This window comes from Anabrus simplex, chromosome 1 (assembly GCF_040414725.1).
Source record: "Anabrus simplex isolate iqAnaSimp1 chromosome 1, ASM4041472v1, whole genome shotgun sequence".
Classification (NCBI taxonomy): domain Eukaryota; kingdom Metazoa; phylum Arthropoda; class Insecta; order Orthoptera; family Tettigoniidae; genus Anabrus; species Anabrus simplex.
In genome coordinates this window covers 680,204,434-680,227,799 of record NC_090265.1, presented here as the reverse complement: position 1 = coordinate 680,227,799, position 23,366 = coordinate 680,204,434, and positions in this window count along the sequence as shown.

Sequence of the window (23,366 nt, the reverse complement as noted above, 5' to 3'; positions counted from 1 at the left end):
GAGTAGTAATTCAAAGCCCGGCTAGTTCACGTGGATGCTATGAAACTTGCTAATCATAGGGCCACTTATGCTTTAGTATGCTTTAGTACCATTTTCTTGCCAAGTGAGAAAAGCAGTCTACCTAACATATCATGCATTTTACGGCTCATCATAGTACCGTTATACATCCTTTCTCTAAAACCGCGTAACGTTTGGAGAAGTGCTATTTGAGGATCAAATTGCCTCTGGACTTAAGACTTAACAGACAGCCACAGGACCTCATAGTTTTGTGGGATTATGGACAATAGGAGTATGGCTTTTAATTTCAAAAATCTTAGGGTAGGTACAAAATTTTATTTCATACCCGGGCAGGTCACAGTGGTCCTCATTGAGTGTGACCTTCTTGGGCCAGAAGGAGGGTGACAGTGATTTGATGTGTGTAGAAGGTCAGAGAGCAAAGGTGTTACTGTTTTAAGAGGAAGTGCAACTCGGCAACCATTCTCTCTTAACACTAATCAGCGGGGAAAATTAGAAGACAACGGAAACTTCAAAATTGAAGGTATCGGTGAAACAAAGAAAAGGGCAATGAAGGACGTGGAAATGAAAGACTCCCCAAGCTTCACAAACATAATTATATCGCCGTCGGAAAAGAGCAATAGTTGACCAAAGGAGTTCGGGTGTGATAAATGAAAGTGAGGAGTCTGTCACAAGTAAGTGGAAATAAGGAAGACTCAGCTAAGGGGCCCGTGGTCGCCAAAGCATTTTCCCAAGTTGCTAGCCCATGGGTCCCCATTTAATAGCCTCTTACAACAAGCAGAGGGAGCTGTGGATGTTATTCTACCTCCCCCACCCACAGAGGGATGAGAGAGTGGAGTGGCTTAAAATAGGAACTGTCTCAGGATTCACCTTAGTGCAGGAGAACGGAAAATCCACGGAAAACCATTCTCAGGATAGCCGACGGTGGGTACCAGCCCTTCTGCCTCCTGAATGTAGATTTGCAAGGGTAGTAAAACTCTCCGCTCTTAACCCTAACTCTACTCTACCCGGTGTCAAAGATATCACATCCAATGGCTGTGATCCAAACCGTTTCTGTCTCGGTGTTATTGCTTGCCTCTCACGCCTTGCACAAAATCAGAACACTTCAATCTTTTTATTTACTAATTTTGTTTGGTGGGGATATAAGTCCGCTCACATTGTAATAATTCATGCAACATGAATATTCAGCCTGGGGTGGATACAACCCGCTCTATAGCAGTGATAAGTGATAACACAGGTGTTCTTGCACTGGAATAGCTAGGAGTTAAGGCGGCAACTTGACCGGCCACGCCGGTAAGTGGATATTCATGCCTTCCAGGCGTTCTAAATGGCGATACGAAAGGACATTTGCCCCACCAAGTAAATTCAAAGACGACAGTATTGAAAGCATAACCGATCTCCAGATTTCTCTGATGTTTAAATGGCTGTCTTTGGGAAAATCCAGAGAGGTAGGAGTGGATTTAAACCACTTGACGATACACAGAGTTCTCTCTCTACCGGTCAAAGCTAGAAATTGGTTTCTTTTTGAAGCACACCCTGCACGGTCAATACATACTGAGTCAATATTACCGAGAGTACACATCAATATACCAGGGACCACCCCCTGTGGGTGGGGGCGGTAGAATACATCCCTTGCCTGTCTTGAGGTATGATTGGGAGGGGAAACCAAGGACTCTGAACTTCGGAGCGTGGGTTGACGAGCACGCTTCCACCAACTGAGTCTGTCATTGCTTCCACTTATTTGTATGAGGCTCCCCACTTTCATATTCATTACCCGACGGCCCTTGGCCAATTCGTGTTCTCTTCCGACAACGACGGTATTAGGTTTTACAGCCCCAGGGAGTCCATCATGTTTTTTTCCTACGTGCCCTTTGTATTTCTTTTTTCGATGACTTCATTTTCTAATATCCCTCTGAATACTGTTAATAGAGGACGGTTGCCCAGATGCATTTCGTCTTAAAACAATAATCACCATCACCACCAGCATTAACCTTGCACAGTCAGTATTTCAGTTTAGATTCAATGTGTTTTTTAATGTTGAAAAAATTTCTTAGCAGACAAAGTACCTGTCCCCATACTACGAAAAAAGTAAATCTAAGCATTTTCCTCAATTGTGCAGAAAGTTGAAGGGCTAAAGGGCCCGGAAATATCTTTAATTGTAAGTCCTGGATAGCTCTATCAAACTAAAACAAATTCCGAAAATCACTTCCGGTCTAAATGCAATTCTGGAAAAACAGCCTAAAATCGCATGTTTCTCTACTCCTTTTCTTTTTTATTCAAATCTTAGCCAAATTTACTTATTTACATAATTATTTCTGTAATGTGTTCCTTGGTTCAATACCCTCAGGAGTTTTGTGATTTTTTGAAATATGCTCACCCCGAATGTAGTTATAAGGGCTTAAGTGAAACTCTGCATTGACTCGCATTAGCGCTCGTAGTGGTAGGAAAACGCAAACTGCTAATCCAATCGATCGGATAACGGTGATTAAGAAAAAATTGTAATTTTTAGGAATAAATAAAGAATATATTCTCGTACTTTATTATATTTTATTTACCTAAAATTCATAGCTCATATCCCTGGGATGTTTACAACATTGACTTGCTTGCCTGAATGGCTGGAACTGTGGATTTTGTTCACGGTGCAAAGCTGACAATGGATTCAAATTAGTCCATAGCATGTATATATATAGTTACAGCATTGGTAATCTCAAAATAACGTCTTAAAATTAAAATAGTGGGTGGTGGTAAAATGTGGTTGAAAGGGTAAAAAAAGTATTCCCAATGGAATCTGTTGGGGAAAATATGGCTTTATGAAGCAGATGATTATAAAAACCGTTATCGATTGACTGCGGAGTACCTTCATGAATTACCGGATGTGTCTTTGTACCAAGACAGAACACAAACAGCCATCATGTGTATCAGTTGAAGACGTGATTATAAATGGCACTGGGATGCATTGCAAATAGAAGGACTCTCGGGGGATTTAAAGCTCTCTGCTTGTCAGTCCCTAAGTCTCATTTTAATGTATTCATTTACTAGCAGCAGTACTGCCATCAATCAATCAATCAATCAATCAATCAATCAATCAATCAATCAATCAATCAATCAATCAATCAATCAATCGATCAATCAATCAATCAATCAATCAATCAATCAATCCAATTATCTTCACTTAGGACTAACTCCCAGGGGCAGATTTCCTATCAATTGTTTAACTAATATTTTCCTAAGCTATTCCAAAAATCTTCGAAATTTATCGAACATTTCCTTTGATAAGTTATTCTAATTCCTAACTCCGCGTCCCATAAAAGGATATTTTCTCCAGTTTGTCCCCTTGAATGTAAACTTTATATTGTGATCATTCCTACTTTCAAAAGCCCCACTCAAGATTGATGATGATGATGCTTGTTGTTTTAAGGGGCCTAACATCGAAGGTCATCGGCCCCCACTTAAGATTATTTTATTTGTCTACTAATATACTTTCCTTTCCATCACTCGACCGACAGCTCGGAACATACCACGTAGCGGGGCAGCTCGTTTCCTTAATCTCATGTCATCTAGTGGAGATGGGTGACAGAATTAAAGCTAAAGCATACTTCATCAATGTAACCTTACTGTTATCAGTTGTGAAGGCTCTGAAACGCGAGATTTTACACCTAAAAGCGTACTCCTGGGGATCTGTTTGATAAAAATGTTACTGAGTTTACTTAACCCTGATAGTATTTATGGTATTTGGAGAGTCAGGGGTGACATAAATTTGTCTTGCATGAGTTCTTTAATATGCCAATAAATCTACTGACGGGATGCTGAAGTATTTGAGTTGAGTACCTGCAAATACTACCGGACGAGCACAGAAGGGGAATGCATTACCCCTGAGCTATTCAACTCAGAAGAAAATAACATGTTAGAAAGAAAATTGCATATGAGACTTTTTGTAGAAAAAACTTTAACTGTACACGCTGGGCTTTATTTCGTGATAAGATCAATCGTTTACACATTAGATTTGCTTATTGAAACATTTTGAAGTGCGTGAAGGTTAATTATAGAAAAACCTGTATAGGTTTTAGTACTGTGGAGGAGAGCACTGATATGCAGTAAAATATTTTTTTTGAAATATTTCATAAAAATATAAGTGAAATAATAAAATTTAATTCAGTAATCTTAGAGCTGATGATGAAATTGTATGTCTGGTATGAGCTGTGTTAAAACCCTTGAGAAGACGGCGGTGACCCTGATCTAGTCCAATATCAATTTTGAAAGAAAAGAGGAACATAAGGTGCTTTGTTATCTCACGTATTCAAGACAATTAATAATTTAAAAATAAAATGTTATTGTAAACACAGAAGAGTTGTGACTAAAAACAACTGGCGAAGAAACAAAAATCTTTCAATTTCTCTTGAAAAACCTTATACCAATACGTGACCGATGTTGTTATCTGACCCACGGTACCGCTAGTTTTAAGTGGAATCATGACCACAGAATCGTGCAGTCCAATCTCGTTCAGGAACTGAGCAGTTGAATTCAATTGTTGGGACCCAATACGTCCGGTAAGAAGCAGAGCAAGCGATAAAAAATGTTGTTGAGGATATCTTCAATTACGGTACAGAATTTCAGCCTTCCAGAAGTTTTCTAGTGGAGGGCGAAAGAAATCACGGTTGGGGTTAAGTCGAAATCATGTTCATGGATTTAACCGTGCGCGTTAACACTGTGGACGTGGTGCGATCAATTCTATGAAAGAAACATGCCTTCTCTTTCAAGAGTACAAAATTTATAGACCTGAGAGGTTCTTTGTACTTTTAATGTAATTAGGGGGTAACAATGTATAACCTATGCAAATTTCAGCTGCTTAAACGTTGCCGTTTATCTTTAATATCACTGTGACAGAATACCACGTCGCCCTCCAGTCCCATACTTTCTACTTACGCGTTCCGCATGTACTAATGATAAGAGGGATGCCTGGTCGCCAGTTTACAAAGGGGCGATAAAACGTGCTCTATTTCGAATTTGAAGCAAATAGCAGTCATTTTGCTACACATGTTCTGTAATAGGGTTCATTTATAAACGCACCAAATATGCAGAAAATAGAATTTAATAACTCATGCATTTATAAATAAACGAATAGACATTGCACTGTACGAAAACGTTGCTTGTATATATGATCCTTGAATGATCCATTATCTCCTAAATCCAACTCTGTTTGGGGAAATACCTGTACTGAAGGCAGGCGGCTATTTAGAAACTCCGGCTCATACCGTCTGCGAGCTTCGGTTGCATTCCTACCATATTACCTACAGATTAATAGGATGCCTTTGTATTCGCCGTTGCTAAACACACCAGACGTTGCCTATATGTTGACAGCAACTGTAGTGGTACTGGACCAAATACGAGCCTATTAGTATACACTCGAAAACGAGGCTTACTAACGCAAGAGGGCGCATTTGACGGGTAGCGCTGAGGAAAGGATCATTCAGCGAGCGGCCGTCCGGTTGTTATCTCATCGTATTTTTTAAGTAGCCTACCTGCAGGTAATAAAATCAATTATTAGACGTCTTCCCTCGTAACTCCTGCAGAAGTAAGACAAATTGCACCATCAATAAAGACAACTGCGACAGGATGTGACGAGATTGTTCCACAGTTACTGTTAAAAACTCTAGATGTAATCCTACCAACTCTAACCCACATCATAAATACCTCACTGATAACCGGCATATTCCCTTCCCTTTGGAAATATGCAATTGTTCGCCCCCTCCCCAAGACCAACAATCCCGTGGAACCCAAAGACTATCGATCCATTTGCATTTTACCATTTCTGTCCAAAATTTTGGAGAAAATAGTTCACAGACAAATAACCGCATATTTAAATAACAATATGCTTCTTGACAAATACCAGTCCGGTTTTAGAAGCAATCATAGCACAACTACTGCACTGCTTAAAGTTACAAACGACATAGGAGTAGCTATGGATAAGGGAGAAGTTACTGTCTTAACTCTTCTAGACCTTAGTAAGGCCTTTGACTGCGTTGACACGGACATACTAATAGCAAAATTACGTGCTCTTAATTTCTCACAAAGCACACTATCCTGGATGTATTCCTATCTCTCTGATCGCCGGCAGTGTGTATCTACAGGTGAAAATTTCTCTTCATGGCAATCTGTAGAGACTGGAATACAACAGGGGTCAGTGCTAGCGCCACTCCTATTTTCGATCTTCATTTCAGGACTAACACAAGTAATTAAACATTGTCAATATCATGTGTACGCAGACGACATACAGATATATACACATGCACACCCTCGTGACTTACCGACTGCAATAAATAATATGAACGACGACCTAGGAAGAATATGTAGGTGGATCGATGACCATGCACTAAAAATCAATGCCCAAAAATCACAGTGTATTCTTTTAGCTACCCAAAAAACCCACGCACGACTTACAGACATCCATACCCACTCAGTAACATTAAGAGGCACTCAGTTACAATTCAAAGACACAGTTAAAAATTTAGGGATGATAATGGATAAAAACCTTAGTTGGAACGATCATGTAACAGGTATATGTCAGCGAGTGTTTTATTCCTTACATTCCCTTAAAAGACTCAGAGATCTACTCCCCCAAAATGTAAGAAAACTGCTTATCCAAAGTATGGTAATGCCAATATTCGACTACTGTGACGTAGTATACAGTAACCTGAATGCCTCACTTTCCATCAAGCTCCAAAAGGCACATAACGCATGCGTTCGATTTCTTTCAGATATACCAAAGTTTAGCCATATTTCTCCCGCATTTGCTAGGCTTTCATGGCTACGCTTAAGAGAGCGACGAAATTTACACACTCTTTCCCTGTTACATCGTATACTGAACCTTAACACACCTGAATACCTTGCCACACAATTCCATTACCTAGCATCACCTTCTAGTATTCCTACCAGATCATCAACCACCGCAGTACTAAGCATTCCCATTCACCGCTCAACTGGCTACAGTAGATCATTTATAGTCGCCGCCAGCCGAATTTGGAATTCCCTACCTGCTGAAATTAGGAGCGTGTCAAACCACCTCCGCTTTAAAAAACTCTGTCAAACCTGGTTAATAAATAATAATGATTTCTTATAACATAGTAGGATTAGATCATAGTTAAGTTTTAGATTAATTAAAACATTTAGTTGCTACCTTAAGATATTAAACTGTAGATAATTTAGTGTATATTTAACTCTTCATGTAGGTGTATGTATGGTCGGACAGAATAGCAGGCTTCATAGCCTGAGTCCCGCCATATAAAACAAGACAATAAATAAATAAATAAATAAATAAAAATAACTACTTTTACGGTCTTCGGAGACGCCGAGGTGCCGGAATTTAGTCCCTCAGGAGTTCTTTTTTACTTGCCAGTAAATCTACCGACACGAGGCTGTCGTATTTGAGCACCTTTAAATACCACCGGACTGAGCCAGGATCGAACCTGCCAAGTTGGGTTTAGAAGGCCAGCGCCTTAACCGTCTGAGCAACTCAGCCCGGGCTACCTGATATAATATAGACGTTTGAACATATTCGGACTTCAGTACATATTTGTGCATGTTCTGTCTTATTTTCATTATTGTTGTTCCCGATGCACATAAAACAAGCCCACTTTGGCCACGTCCACAAGTTCACGAAGGAAGGGCCCGTGCTATGTGTGGAGTTCCCAGAAGAATCATACTAATAGACGGAGATCAAGACAACTTGTACCATACTTCCTTCCTCCTTTAAGAACCATTCTGTGGAGAATTAAAGTATTAGCTCCTTGAACTTGACAGGTTGAGGTTAAGATGAGATGTAAAATATTTCCTGTCTTTTTTAAGAACTATTGAACTATTTGCTCCTTGTACTTGGATATAGGCCTACTATGAACAAACCGAGCAAAATATTTTGTATATCCAGGGAATGTAATTTAAGACTTCGCACTTCTCCTCACAGTCCACGGAAATCCTTAAGACAAGCCACCGCCACACGTCAAGTTTGGCGTGATAAGTCCTGAAGCTGACGCAGCAGTTCACTAGAAAGTATTGGACATTTAATGTGCGTTTTATGGTTATTGTAGCGATGGTTACGTACAATACAGTGCAGAGAATTGTTTTGCCCGAGAGTTATTTGCACAAGAAGAAACCAGTTGAAAGGTACCTTCGAAAATTCCGTAAACATTTTCCTGTTTTTAAAGTAACGTCAAAACGTTACGTGCAACAACTCATTCACAATTAGCTTAGTCCTGGTTCCATAACTAATAAGAGAAAACAGCGAAGTAGAACAGCTCTCATACAGGAGAGGTTATAAAATATAAAAGCAAGATCTCAAATCAGTGTACATAAATCGCTTCGTAGAGTAGCTCAGGAAACTGGTATTTCACGTTCGTCAGCACGAAATTCAACAAAATTATTGTATTTACGATCTTAGCGAACTCATTAAGTTGTGAGTTCATTTTAATTTACTAATTTATTTATTTATTTATTTTTCCTGATTATGTATATAGCTAGTGACTTCATATTTCGTTTAGTTTCTATGGGCGTAATTAAGCGGCTTCTTTGAAACGATTACGTCCGCTCGCCACTGTGGGCACCGCACTCGCTGTCACCACCTCTCTGAGCTCCTGTGCCTCGGCACTCCACTACGAAGTCTTAAATTATACTCCCTGTATAAACACTCGTTGAAAGAATAAATTCTTACATTTATTATTGCTCATGTTAAAAAAACTATTGAATTATTTCAAGTATTACTAACCCGTCACGTATTCACTTTCCTCTTTCCAGTATAACACAAACAAGGGAAAATGCTCAGTTAAGGGTACAGTCTGGAGATAAAAATTGATATTTTGGTCGTTTTGGCGGAACACTTTGTGTGGTTGAAAAGGAGAGGAATGAGTTTCTTCTTTCTTGCCAAGAAGTTACCCCGTTGAATTCAAATAACTTATCACTGAAATTATGCTTTGTTTGCCAGTCTGCACACGGCAAAAATGGGTGTGGCGTCTACTTTGCTTTCATTTTTCCACCAGTTATAATTGTACATATGATTCCCCTTTTTCTCCCATAAAATTTTCCCAAATGTAACAAAATGTGTATGTTATCTGTATCACAGCTATATTAGGAAACCTGTGTATAGAATGCTTGATTGCAGAATTTTTTCCAAGCAGTACGGATCTTTAAATCCTAAAAAACTAGAACATACAAAATGCACAAATTTTAGTACAATATATCTCCTTATATAAATTATGTACACAAAAATCAATCAACAGTGCTTTTTAAATAAGTGTTATGTACCTAATTCTAAATTTTCATTAACTCAATAAAATTTCATGAAAAATGGAATTACAAATTTTAAAATATATTTTCAATAGTTTTGAGAAACTATTAACTGTATATGAAATAAATTTTCGTGATATCCCTAGTTTTATTTAGGTTATATTCGCGCAAATTTTGTAAAAATCCATGCATTAGGTAAAAATATATTTATCTCCAGACTGTCCCCTTAAGTATGCATCATTGTCTTTAGAACTACCACATTGCAATGCCTGCAAACTCGCCATGTCGGTCAAGAAGTGAAATGGGAATGCCGACAGATTAATATACTCATATAACAGTGGATTTCAGAATATATCAGCCCCGCAATCGAAGGAAGTGTTATTTCTTGCCAAGTATGTAACGAACATAAGTAAGCCAATGTCTTTATTAATATTTTGATATTACTTGGGAGGTTTACGTTCGTGTTTGTTGGTTGTAGATAAAAATTTTGTTCTCAAACATCAACCATATCTGTCAAAAAATCCGGAATAAATCAAAAGAATGAATAACAGCATACCATTCATCATTTTAATCTCAAACCTGTGATCTCGTTGTTTCCTTCCCTTAGGTGAAATGAGATAAAAAGTTCCACTTACAGAAGAACGACACCTGTAAACAGCGTTCATAAGAGAGAGATAAAACTTTAAAATGTGGTAATCTTATTTTTGTGATAAGTACAATAAAACTAAAATTATTTCTGGAATAAATACAGCGTGGGCCATAAATCGTTTGAGGTTTGTGTTTGTTAGAAAGATGGGCTAGGAATTGAAAATATCCGTAGGAGTCACGAGTCACAATTCGTCGTATTCTCGGTCCTGATGTTCCACTCGAAGAGACAAAGGAAGTTAAATTTGGACGTAATAGCTATAAAACATGCATAACTTTCTGGTAAGTTAAAAAGGAACTGTTTCATGAATGCTTTCCCTGTAGTGTTCTTCGTAGATCCACAAACAATGCTGCGAAGTTTTCTGAAACTTAAACTGAGAACAACATGTGAGAAATTCACTTTCTGTAGAGTACAAATGTATTTCAAAATGGCTGTATTTTCTCGAATTCGTTGTTTATTGATAAGGCATACGAGTTATAACTTTGTGCTTCTTACCTTACACTCCAATTTAGAGTATTTTGGTAGTTTGCTACCAAATTTCTTTTTACACTCATTTCGAAATATTTATTGAAGGTGAATATTTTCTGTCATTTTATGCTTACCTGCTTGATATTTATTTCCCTATTATATCCAAAACTACGTTATTTAAAAAGGATAGTAGTTATTAACATTATGACTACCAAATTGGGAGCGGTGTCTAAGAACACACCACACTGTTACTGCCTTACATGACCACCAATTCTGTTAAAGGTTAAAATCCTGAGCCTGGCCTCGAATCCTGAGCCGAATACCAGTATTCCGTCCGTTAAACAAAGGATTCGGACTCAGTTCTTCACTGTATGAATTACATATAGTTCATTACTTTTATGATAATTTTTGACATGTGATTGTTTAGTAAAATATGCACTTATAACTCGCAAATGACATAACGGATAATGCATGTATTTTCATCAAGGCATTAAAACAACCAAATATGAACAATAAATCAAAATAATAAGGCCTTCTCATTCACTAGGTAGTCTCTGTGGCTCAGGCGGCAGTGCTTCAGCATCACGGCGCTGGGTTCCGTGGTTCAAATCCTGGTCAATTCATGCGAGATTCGTGCTGGACAAAGAGGAGACACTCCGAATTTCCCTTTCATCTTTCATTGCAGCAACGTTCTCCAATATCATTTCATTTCATGTTTCAGCCATTAAAGATTGCCCCAGAAGAGTGCGACAGGCTTTGGCAGCCGGCACAATTCCTATTCTCGCCTCCAGATGGGGGCTTCATTCATTCCATCCCTGACCTTGTCGAATGACTGGAAGCAGGCTGTGGATATTCATTCTTCTCATTTACCGAATTAGAACCACTTATGTATTATTATTATTATTATTATTATTATTATTATTATTATTATTATTATTATTATTATTATTATTATTATTTCCGACTCGTTGGCTGAATGGTCAGCGTACTGGCCTTCGGTTCAGAGGGTCCCGGGTTCGATTCCCGGGCGGGTCGGGGATTTTAACCTTCATTGGTTAATTCAAATGACTCGGGGGCTGGGGTTTTGTGCTGTCCCCAACATCCCTGCAACTCACACACCACACACAACACTATCCTCCACAACAATAACACGCAGTTACCTACACATGGCAGATGCCGCCCACCCTCATCGGAGGGTCTGCCTTACAAGGGCTGCACCCGGCTAGAAATAGCCACACGAAATTATTATTATTATTATTATTATTATTATTATTATTATTATTATTATTATCATTATTATTATTATTATTGTGTATTAGTGATTATCCGAGTACAAACCATATTTTACACAGGGTATATTATGGCTATAGATTACACAACTATTAATACATAAAATAAGAAATAATACCTAAAACTGAGAAAACTTGCAAATACAGTAAAATGGAGAAATTTAGCAAACATTTTGTAGCCGTAGGTTTTTTGAAGTAATTCCGGTTCCGTGGCTGAATGGTTGGCGTGCTGGCCTTTGACCACAGGGTCCCGGGTTTGATTCCCGGCAGGGTCGGGAATTGTAACCTTAATTGGTTAATTTCTCTGACACGGGGGCTGGGTGTATATGTCGTCTTCATCATCATTTCATCGTCATCACGACGCGCAGGTCGCCAACGGATGTCAAATCAAAAGACCTGCATCTGGCGAGCCGAACTTGTCCTCAGACACTCCTGGCACTAAAAGCCATACGCCATTTCATTTTTTTGAAGTAAATCATTAAAACGTGGTTACAATTGTATAACGTGCATATATAAGTGAGTTACTAATTCATATTACTTATTTCAAAAATGGACAGTCAAGTAAAAGATGGTAAACCGTTTGTGACTTTTCAAAAGTACACGTGTAGGACCTCTGGATGTTGATTCTAAACCTTTTAAAATATAATCCAAATTTTCCCTGTCCTGGCATAAACTGTGTTAAAATACGGCCATATGTTAATCTACTTTTCAGTCTATCCTGAAACTTGAGAGAGAACAAATTCCTTGTAAACTGACCTCTTGAGCTAGTTGCTTATGTAATATGAGAATCGATTAAAATTTTAAGGAAATATGTACATCTGACAGAGTTATGAGAAAATCGCTAACAACTCTGAGTGTATTAATTATTTTTCGTGCCAAATCAGCGCTCAGATGCAGGTAAAAATCCCTGATCTGGTCGGGAAACGAACCCTAGGCCTCAAGGTAAGAGGCAGGAACGTAAACCCTACACTTACACCAACATTTTTTAAATCGTATCTGTTAATTATTTTTCAGCTGCAGACGCATTCATTTCTTAAGATAACACACTGATGTCCACAGATAAAATGTTTAATAATCTTTAATATATTATTGTAATCTGTCAAAAGCAATTAAATACTAAAATTGATTGAAGTATGCGCAGAATTAAACTCGTTAATGCATCTGTAAACATGCCGTTTTTAGAGGATGGTATTTTTATATCAATGTCTCAAGTCTAATGTGTCGTTTCAGTAACCTAGCAATGTCTAGCTGATTCTGGCATACTGCAATGGGTGGTGGGTGTGCAACTTTCCTCACTATGCTCAGCTTTACAGTCAGCTGTCTTTCCAAACGATACCTTCGTAATAGTCGTAGAATATCACACACGGTATCCCCTGACTGTTGAAAGTAGTTACTAAAATGGGGGCTCCACATGTGGGCGCAGTGAATATTATCGAAGAAAAAAGCCGTATTAATCAATTTCTTTTCTTCAAAGTTTATATTACGTTAACTGAGGTATGCGTAGTGTGCATGTATAATTACTTCAATATGATCTACGTATATTCGCCATTAAACGTGTTCAAGTATATTTAAGCAGTGTCATGAGTTACACTTCAGTAAAATGTGGCGTTTAATACACAATACTGCAGCACGGTGTAGGGACTGCGTTCCTGCCTCTTACATAGAGACTAAGGGCTCGATTCCCGGCCGGGTCAGGGTTCTTTTTTTTACCTGCATCGTAACCATATTCGATTAACGGCCAGGGAGGCTCCCAACTTGAGAGTGTACAACAACATACTATCGTTAGCGCATCAATTCTAATGTTAATTACTAAAATTATGATTTCCGTTTGTTCAATATTAATAATTTTTTTGTCGCTATGTCTGATTTCTGGGCAGGACAGAGCATTTTCCACTGTATCCCCAGCCTGTCTTAATTAGTGACTAAATGGATAAAAATAATCAAAGAAAAGCCGTATTAATCCATTTTCTTCAAAAGTTTATATTACATTACCTGAGGTGAGGCAAATGTTGAGACTGTACCTTATTCAAGTATTCTTCTTACGATATAATTAATCGCATTCAATTACGTTTAAAAAGTGCAACAATTGTTAACTCTCCAATTCTTCACTGTGGCAGAATATGCTGTTTCATACCAAGTGCCAGGGGGCTCCCAACTTAGATAGCGCATCAATTGTAATGTTAATTACTAAAATTATGATTCCGTTTAATCAATAATAATATTTTTGTGACTATACGAAGCTGCTACGACTAGTAGCCAGGGTGTCTCCCCTTGAGGGATTTGAACACATCAGGTTTGATGTAGATGAGACTTAACTGTCCATTTCAAATGTGCCTCAATTATCGTCTTCTTAAAAAATACACCTGTAGATGTTCTTTTCTGTTCAGAACACAAGAAATTGTATGCTGACTGTTCAAATATTTTCTGCTTATTACAAAATAAAGTATATTTCAAATTTGTGAACAAGGTAACTTAACAACAGACAATGTATGTTCAAAACACAAAATATATAGGTTGCATACTTTCAAAAAATGTCAGGCGTGCAACCATCTTGAACACAATGTATTTCAGGTCCCTCTATCCTCCATCCACGTACACAGCTGAGACAGGATTGAACCTGCACAGTCTTGCGACGGGAAGACCACCGCAGTCCGAGCCATTCAGCGTAACAGGGTGAGGGAGGTAGTGGTATACAATTTCTAATTACTAGATTGTGTGTGCTAGAAAAGCCTTCCAGTCCCCTTCGCAGCGAGGGGCATATATTGCTGATAATGGATATTTGTCTGTCGGATGGAGACGTAAAGCCTTATGCAGACCTCTCGATGCTAATCGACAGGAGAAGAGGTTTATTACCCTCTCCCTTCCTACTAATATATATATATATATATTGACATTCATTTTATCACATCAACTTCCCTGATGATATTGACGTTAGGAGGGGTATTGAGTGGTATATAATTTCTAATTACTAGATTGTGTATGCCGAAAAACCCTTGAATAAATTCGAATCCTCTACGCAGTGTGGGCATATAACAGTGTTCATAGTTATTTTGTCCGTCGAATGGGGATGTAAAGCCTTGATTAGACCTCTAACAGTAAAACTAGGCCGTCTGTCCGTAAAACTGAGCCAGACGAGGAGCAGGGAAGTGCATCTGACCGTAAAACTAAGCCATATGGGGTTAGACCACTGCAAAATTGCGTCTGTGAGAGGGGAAGGACATATAGCCGTGAAACAAGTCTGATGAGGAGGAGGGAAGGGTATCTAACCGTAAAACTAGACTCTGTGAGCAAAACGGCGTCTGTGAGGAGGGAAGGCTATCTGGCCGTAAAACTAGGTCCGATGAGGAGGAGGAGGGAAGGTCATCTCAACGTAAAACTAGGCCCTGTTATCAACATGGCGTCTGTGAGTGGGGAGAATATCTAACCGTAAACTGGGCTAGATAATTAGAAGGGAAGGGCATCTGGCCGTAAAACCAGGTCCTGTAAGCAAAAAGGCGTCTGTGAGGAGATAAGGTCATTTAAAAGTAAAACTAGGTCAGACAAAGAGGAGTGAAGTGCATCTGGCCGTAAAACTGGGCCCTGTGAACAAAATAGCGTAAGTGAGGAAGGAAGGCCATCTGGACGTAAAACACGGTCCAATGAGGTGGAGGGAAGGGCATCTCAACCTAAAATTAGGCCATGTTATCAAAATGGAGTCTGTAAATGGGGAGAATATCTATCCGTAAACTGGGCTAGATAATTAGAAGGGAAGGGCATCTGACCGTAAAACTAGGCCCTGTAAGCAAAATGGCGTCTGTGAGGAGATAAGGTCACCTACAAGTAAAACTAGACCAGACAAGGAGGAGTGAAGTGCATTTTACCGTAAAATTGGGCCCTGTGAACAAAACAGCGTATGTGAGGAAGGAAGGCCATCTCCCCGTAAAACTAGTTCCATGAGGAGGAGGGTAGGGCATCTGACCGTAAAACAATGCCTTGTGAGGTTAGATGCCACCAAACTGGCGTATGTGAGGGGGAAGGACATCTGGTCGTAAAACTGGGCCCTATGAGTTTAGGCTTGCTTTCGTACGCAAAAGGGAAGGGTATCTGTCCTTAAAACTGTGCCCTGTGAGGTTAGGCCCATCCAAAATGGCGTCTGTGAGATTAGGCTTGCTCTAGTCTGCAAAATCCGCGAACCGCCATACCACTACTACTCAACTAGGGGTCAATGACCTCGTGGGAAAATGCTGACGTAGCATCAATTGTTTTAGAACATACATTGCTACACTACTGTAAAGGCAGTGTTAGTGAAGCTTTATTTTGGTGTCAATCTAACCCCATGTCATGCCAACCATGTGTGTCAATTAGGTACCCCTCTACCTGCAATATTCCACGAAGTATTGCCTCGTCAAATGTTAACGGAGTTTTGGGTCAGTCTGTACATTTTCAGGCACTACTGTTCGGATATCTCTTTCCTTCAACTAAAAGTGTGATGGGCAATTCCCTGCGCACCTCTAACGATTGAAGTCAGTTCTTCAATCAGTACGGCTACTTTTCAAACAGTGCTGTCAGACATGAAATAAATTTGATTCAAAGAGAGAGTTTGTTCCTCTTAATACTCACCGATTCACTTGCTCTTTTCAACAATATTGTAACTAAAATTTACCCATACATGATATTCCGATCAAAAGGTCGCTTCTTTCAGGTTCAATGAAAACACAATACATGGCAAATAATATCAAATTATAGTTGAGGATGTTTCACAGATATAGGAATATAGAAATGATAATTTCAACGTATAGGGCACTCTTAGGAAGTGGATGTTCAGAATTCTGTGATAATAGTTCAAATTAAGCAATAAAGTTTGTAGATTTACTTGAATGTTAATACATGATCATAAGGAATTATACTTGTCATCCGAACCACTAGTGCATGACTTTCCATGTCAAAAATATCCAATACATTTTATGGGATTGGAATAGTGGACACCTCGGTGAATTTCTTTAGGAGATTTTTCCAAACTCCGTTAATCTTTTACAATCGTTAATATGTTTAAAACAATTTAGGGCGTAATGATGTGTAAGTATTCTAGCAATAAACGAAGACAGTTATTGGTAAGTTCAACCGAGCGTGAATCGACTTCCCAGAACGTCGCGCAGAAATGTATCGACTCAATTGTAAGATCAAAACAGACAGCGGGCAGAGGTCGACGGTGGAGAAGATACGAACAGGTAGAGTGGAAAAGGAGTATTTCAGTTGCGAATTTCGTTAGTTTGTATCCCTCCGCTTATAATGACAGCAAGTTCTGTCCCTTCTGAGGACGTCGGCATTCTACTACATCTAAAAGCAACAAATCCACAATATTTAGCTTCTCGCGCGTAAAAGAACTACCTCGGGATAAAATTCCGACACCCAGAAGTCAGTTAAAAAGGGCCCTTCTCCGTGTATGACTGGTTTTCATCCTGGCGGTCGGCCGAAGGGGTCTCATGTTCGATTCCCGGTAATTGGGTAATTGGGTAATTACTCTGCCTTAGGGACTTCTTGCGTGTGCCATGTTACACGTTATATTTCATTGTAGGTAGTGCCCAATATAGTAGATGCACAGGTCACCCGTGGGCGTCAATACCAGACCTCTCCGTGGGCCATACGCCATTCTTACTGAAAAAAATCCATTAGGATTGAAGGAACTTTAACCAGTAACTCCATTATTATTATTATTATTATTATTATTATTATTATTATTATTATTATTATTATTATTATTATTATTACTTCGTTATGGCCAATTAAAGAGCGCGTTTGAACTTGTTAGCTTGGTCTGACGGCTTCCCATTATTATTCTCCTTCTTCTCCTCTCAAAATAACTTGACGAATTCACTGTTTGCTCTTATTTTCTGCGCGTTCTTCTGTCCCTTGTTTTCCAGTGGTCCTTTAATATTTTCCACGCATGTGTTATTCACAATCAAGGTTCCAAAGGCTTAACGATTTTTATCGTATCTTCTATAGCGTCTATTTCTTGTAAATCCTGCTTCTTCCAACTAGTTGATTTTGATCTTCTTCGAATTGACTGAATTAATTAGTAAATCTGTTACTGTCCACTCTACAGATGTGGTCATAGATTTCAAGCATCTACTACGTACGGCATTAATAAACTTATCTGTTGCAGTGTACAAGGCTCTAGTTTTTCTTTTCGTCCATATGCCATTTACATGAATGGGACTCTATATTTTTCCTAAGAATATTGTTTGTTGTTGCTTTCCAATGCCGTCAATTTTAGATTAACCTGCTAGTGATGTAGTTTCTGAGACATATAATACTTCCGGCAAAACAACTGTCCTGTAATGATTAAGTTTAGCGATTAGCGATATCATTCTTTTATTCTATAGTGATTCCGTGTTACCCTGTACGTTTTCTGGAATTTAGCGGCTCTTGCTAAAATGGCTTTACTGTCCAGTCCGGACGGTTCTATTTAGACCAACACAAACAACTAGCACCCGAGCTTTATTATTATTATTATTATTATTATTATTATTATTATTATTATTATTATTATTATTATTATTATTATTATTCCTTGTGTTTTTGGAGGCCTTTTGAATTTTCTTGAATGCGGTATTACTCTAGTTTTGAGGTGTCACATTGTAGTAAATGTTTCGCATATTCTAAATTTATGACGCTTCCGTCCGGTAATTTTAGGGCTGATAATTATAACTGTCAGTGCGTGTTATCGAATGCAAACTTCATAGCTCGTTACTTTCTCCTTTACACTCAATCTCGACTGGGAGATCAATTGTGTTTGAAAGCACTGATTGAAATGGGTATTTCCGAGCGCCGTCCCTCAGGGAATGAGGAACGCCGTGATGTGGTTAGTCTAGGCTTCCCTTCAACGAATACTGTTGTGCGGGTTGCCTGAAGCGGGATGTTGGGCGCATCAAGTGTTGAGTTTGTTTTGAACTAACGTGTTTAGCAATAGCGGTTGAGTGGCGAGGCTTAGAATTCCGAGTTAAATTACATTTCTGTGTAGGTATTGTATGATATTATCATTTCCTGCAACCAATAAAACTTAAGGACCTCAAAGTTTATAAAAGCATGATATATTATTTTCTGCTTCGCTTGAAAATCCGTAAGATATTTGGAAAAAAATTCATTCATTCATATTCTTGATAACATAATTTATAATTATTAAGACATGAATATGTCCTAGGTCTGGGCATTATTAGAAATTATGATCGACGTGAAGTGATTCGAAAAAGTATGTAACGGAAGTTTAAAATATATTTTCCCCAAATTTGAGTGGACATTCTGTAACTAGAATGTTTTGATATCACAAAGTATTCGGCATATTCCTAGAAATTAAATGTCATACATCCTAAGAACAGGTAAACCAGGCAACGCATTGTTTGTGTTACATTCCCTACACCGCTCACGTAACTGCCCTAGGTGATGTTCTAGGAACTCAGCGTATGCTTTGTAATAATGAAACATTCGAATTATATAAATTCTACGTAACATGTGCAAAAATCCACAGTCCTACACCTTCAGGCAAGTAACTCAATGTTGAAAACATCCTAGGGATATTGGCTACGAATTTTAGGTAAATAAAATTTAATAAAATATGACAATATATTATTTATTTATTTATTGGCTCCATAGCTAAATGGTTAGCGTGCTGGCCATTGGTCACAGGGGTCCCGTGTTCGACACGGCAGGGTCGGGAATTTGAACCATCATTAGTTACTTTCACTGACATGGGGACTGGGTGTATGTGTCGTCTTCATCATCACTTCATCCTCATCACGAGGTGCAGGTGGCCTACGGGAGTCATATTAAAATAGCTGCACCTGGCGAGCAGAACATGTTCTCCATTTCCTTTCATTTATTTATTCGTAAAAATTACAATCCTTTCCTTACCCATCATTATCCGGTCTATTAGATTACCAATTTGCCTTTTTACTATCACTACGAGCATTAATGTGAGTCAGTTCATTGTTTGAATTAAGCACCATTACGAGCGCTAATGTGAGTGAATGCAGAGTTTCACATAAACCCTTATAACTACACTATGTGTGGACATGTCGCAAACAATCAAAAACGCCTGAAGGTATTGAACCAAGGAATACATTACAGGAAGAATTATGTAAATAAGTTAATTTGGCTAGGATTTGAATGGAAAAGAAAACGAGTAAAAAAAAACATTTTTAAATTTTCCCGGAACTGCATTTCGGCCGGAAGTGATTTTCTAAGTTGTTTTTTAAGTTTGATAGGGCTATCCTAGACTCACAATTTTTAAAAATCTACTATTTTGAGCAGTTGTCTTTGACCCATTCGAGCTGGGTTTCAAACTGAGCATGATGATTAGCTAGGGGGCTGCCATGCCAACGTCAACACAGTAATGAAATGAAATGGCTCATGGCTTTTATTGCCGTAAGGGTCCGAGAACAAGTTCGGCTCGCCAGATGCAGGTCTTTTAATATGACTCCCCTAGGCGACCTGCGCGTCGTGATGAGAATGAAATGATGATGAAGATGACACATACACCTAGGCCCCCGTGCCAGGGAAATTAACCAATTATAGTTAAAATTCCAGACCCTTCCGGGAATCAAACCTGGGACCCCTGTGACCAAAGGCCAGCACTTTAACGATTTAGCCATGGAGCAAGGCGTCAACGCAGTTTTTTGTGACATCACCCCACTGCGCTCTCAAGCTCAGTAGCTCTTGTTTCCCGTGATGGGTAGCTCAGATGGTTAGAGAGCTGGCGTTGTGACCCCAACTTCGCAGGTTCGATCCTGACTCAGTCCGGTGGTCAGCCTCGTGTCGGTATATTTACTGGCACTAATGCGGGACAAAATTTTGGCACCTCGCCGTCTCCGAAGATTATCAGAGACGTTAGTGGCACGTAAAATCAATAGAATTATTATATTTGCTCCTATGGAGCGTAACGAGTGCAGAATGGAACGAACAGTAGAATTTATATAATGCAGAAACGGTAAACAAGTTGGTCATACGTATTCATTATAAACAAGCAAAATTTGTTTTGAATATTCCCAGTATTTATGGGGCACGCATTAATCCACCTGAGCAACGCATTTCTTTTTGCTACATCAACATTCAAAAATTGAAGACGTTATTATGTTATGACCCTTTAAATTTAAAGCATCTACAGGTCTGCTCTGCTCTATGGGGTTGAAGCATGGACATAAAAACAGGCAACCATCAAACGACTGAAATCTCCACAACTATGCCTTTATAAAGAAGATCTATTGGGTTAAACATACCGCTAATTAACAGGTATTACAAATAGGAAAGTTCAAAAGGGAACTTTTGAACACTATCAAATGCAGAGGCATTGTATATCTAGGACTTGTGTTACGAGGTGAAAACCATGCAGCTCTACTGGTAACCCTGAAAGGAAAAAATTGAAGGGCACAGAAGAGTGGTCAGGAGGCGAAAAATATTATTTATTTATTTATTTATTTATTTATTTATTTATTTATTTATTTATTTATTTATTTATTTATTTATTTATTTATTTATTTATTTATTTATTTATTTATTTATTTATTTATTTATTTATTTATTTATTTATTTATTTATTTATTTATTTTACGCTACTTGTTTAACGTCGCACTGACACATCTAATGTTTGCGGCTACGGAAGGATGTGAAAGGTCTAAGATTGGGAAGGTGGCGGTCATGGCCTTCATTTAGGTGCCTGGTGCGAAAATAGGAAAACACGGAAAACCATATCCAGGCCTGGCGACGGTGGAATTTGAACCCAATACATCCCGAATGCAAGCTTACAGCTGCTCGACCCTAACCGCACGGCCAACTCGCTCGGTCGAAGAATAGTCGAGACTGGACGGGCATACAAGGCACTGAAGAACTATATCCTGTAACCAAATATCGCGAATAACACTCTCCTCACAGATAACCAACATCTGAGATGCTTTAGGAAAGAAAAAGGAACATTTTTCCACTTAATTAGTGTAGGTTTCTTCTATTTTATCGGTTCTGCACCTGTAAGCTCTAGTTCTCTTTGAACAACGACGGTTTTAGTTAGACTTGCACGATCTCATTCCCACAATTTTCAAGGCCCTCGCTCTTATGTCGGGACCCTTATTCTTCAATATCTCTTCTCCTTTCTCATATGAATGACGGTTGTTGTGTTTCTGTGTGTGTGCAGCATTTCGCCCAGATTATTCTAATAATTGGGATCGTCAGTTGGACTGGCATGTCTTTCTCAGACGCTGCTTAACAGTGGCAGACAGTCTACTTCTATTTAAATGTTTTCATTGCGTACCGTAATAGAGTACGGAAGTTCTACTAGAGCGTGACACTCTCTTCAGGTCAGGAGAAATCTTGTGGTGCTTAGAAAGTCAGAGGGAAGCGACCATGGCATATAAAAGGAACTGCACCGGCATTTGTCTTACTGAGTGGAATGTTTGATGACGATGATGATGTCTGTTATTTAAAGGGGATTAACAGCTAGGTCATCCGCCCCTAACATTACGAGGTGTAACGAAATGAAACGATAATTAAAACTTCAAAATGTATCCACTGACTAAAATCTAAAACGAATGATGATGACAAAATGACCATAATCCAAAACAATCAGTGGATCCGATTCGCAATTCCTTATTTTCACAGATGATGCTTTTTGTCCAAAGGGGAGCAAAATGCAGATCACCGGCCCCTTCTACTGGTAAAGCAGAACGTATAGTGGTACTCATTGCAGGTAACATAGTCTCATTTCATGGTGGTACTAATCACAAGTAAGGTAGACCCATAGTATGTCACACACAATGGCACCACTCACAGATAACACAAACACATGGTGTTTCGCATATAAGCATCCTCATAAAAATAATTCAACCCCCTTTTCACTTATTTTACCCCCATTAAGTGAATATTCCGAAAACAAAAATGTACGTGTTACTTTATTGTTAAAGGATATTACAAATATCAATTTTCACAACCTTAAACTGTTAAATTTTTGAGCTGTAGATATACTCATTTAAAAATTCAATCCGCCCCCTTTCAACCCTTTAGTGACGGAATATCCAAATATCCTTCCTTAGTGAGTACCTACACTGTTGTATAAATGTATCCCGAAAATTCCATTTCCTTATGTCCACTAGTTTTGATTCGGCGATGGATGAATCAGTCAGTCAGTCGTCAGTCAGTCAGTCAGTCAGTCAGTCAGTCAGTCAGTCAGGACATGTTATTTTAAATATATGGGTCTTTCAAATCTACTGGATTTTGTATCTGTACCAGAAAAACTTAATTTAGATCCACTTTTGAAGTTTAATTTGTTAACATTATAATACTTTAGTTAGTATGTTCATAAACGTTTCAGCCTCAGTACATAGTTCAAATATTTTAGACATATTTGTAATTTTAATACAGGCAAATCGTTTTGGGATCCAGGAGTAAGCACTCCAAAGATATGAAACAGGATTAATTTTGTTTTAAATATCCACAGCTCTAGCCCTTCAGGCAAGCAAATCACTGTTGAAAACATCCTAGGAACATGAGCTACGAATTTTAGGTAAATAAAATATAATAAAGTATTCGAATATATTTTTATTTATTCCTAAAAATTACAATAGTTGTCATAAAAGTCTTTATCCGGTCGATTAGAATAGCAGTTTACCTTTTTTCTACCACTACGAGTGCTAATGTTAGTCAATGCATTGTTT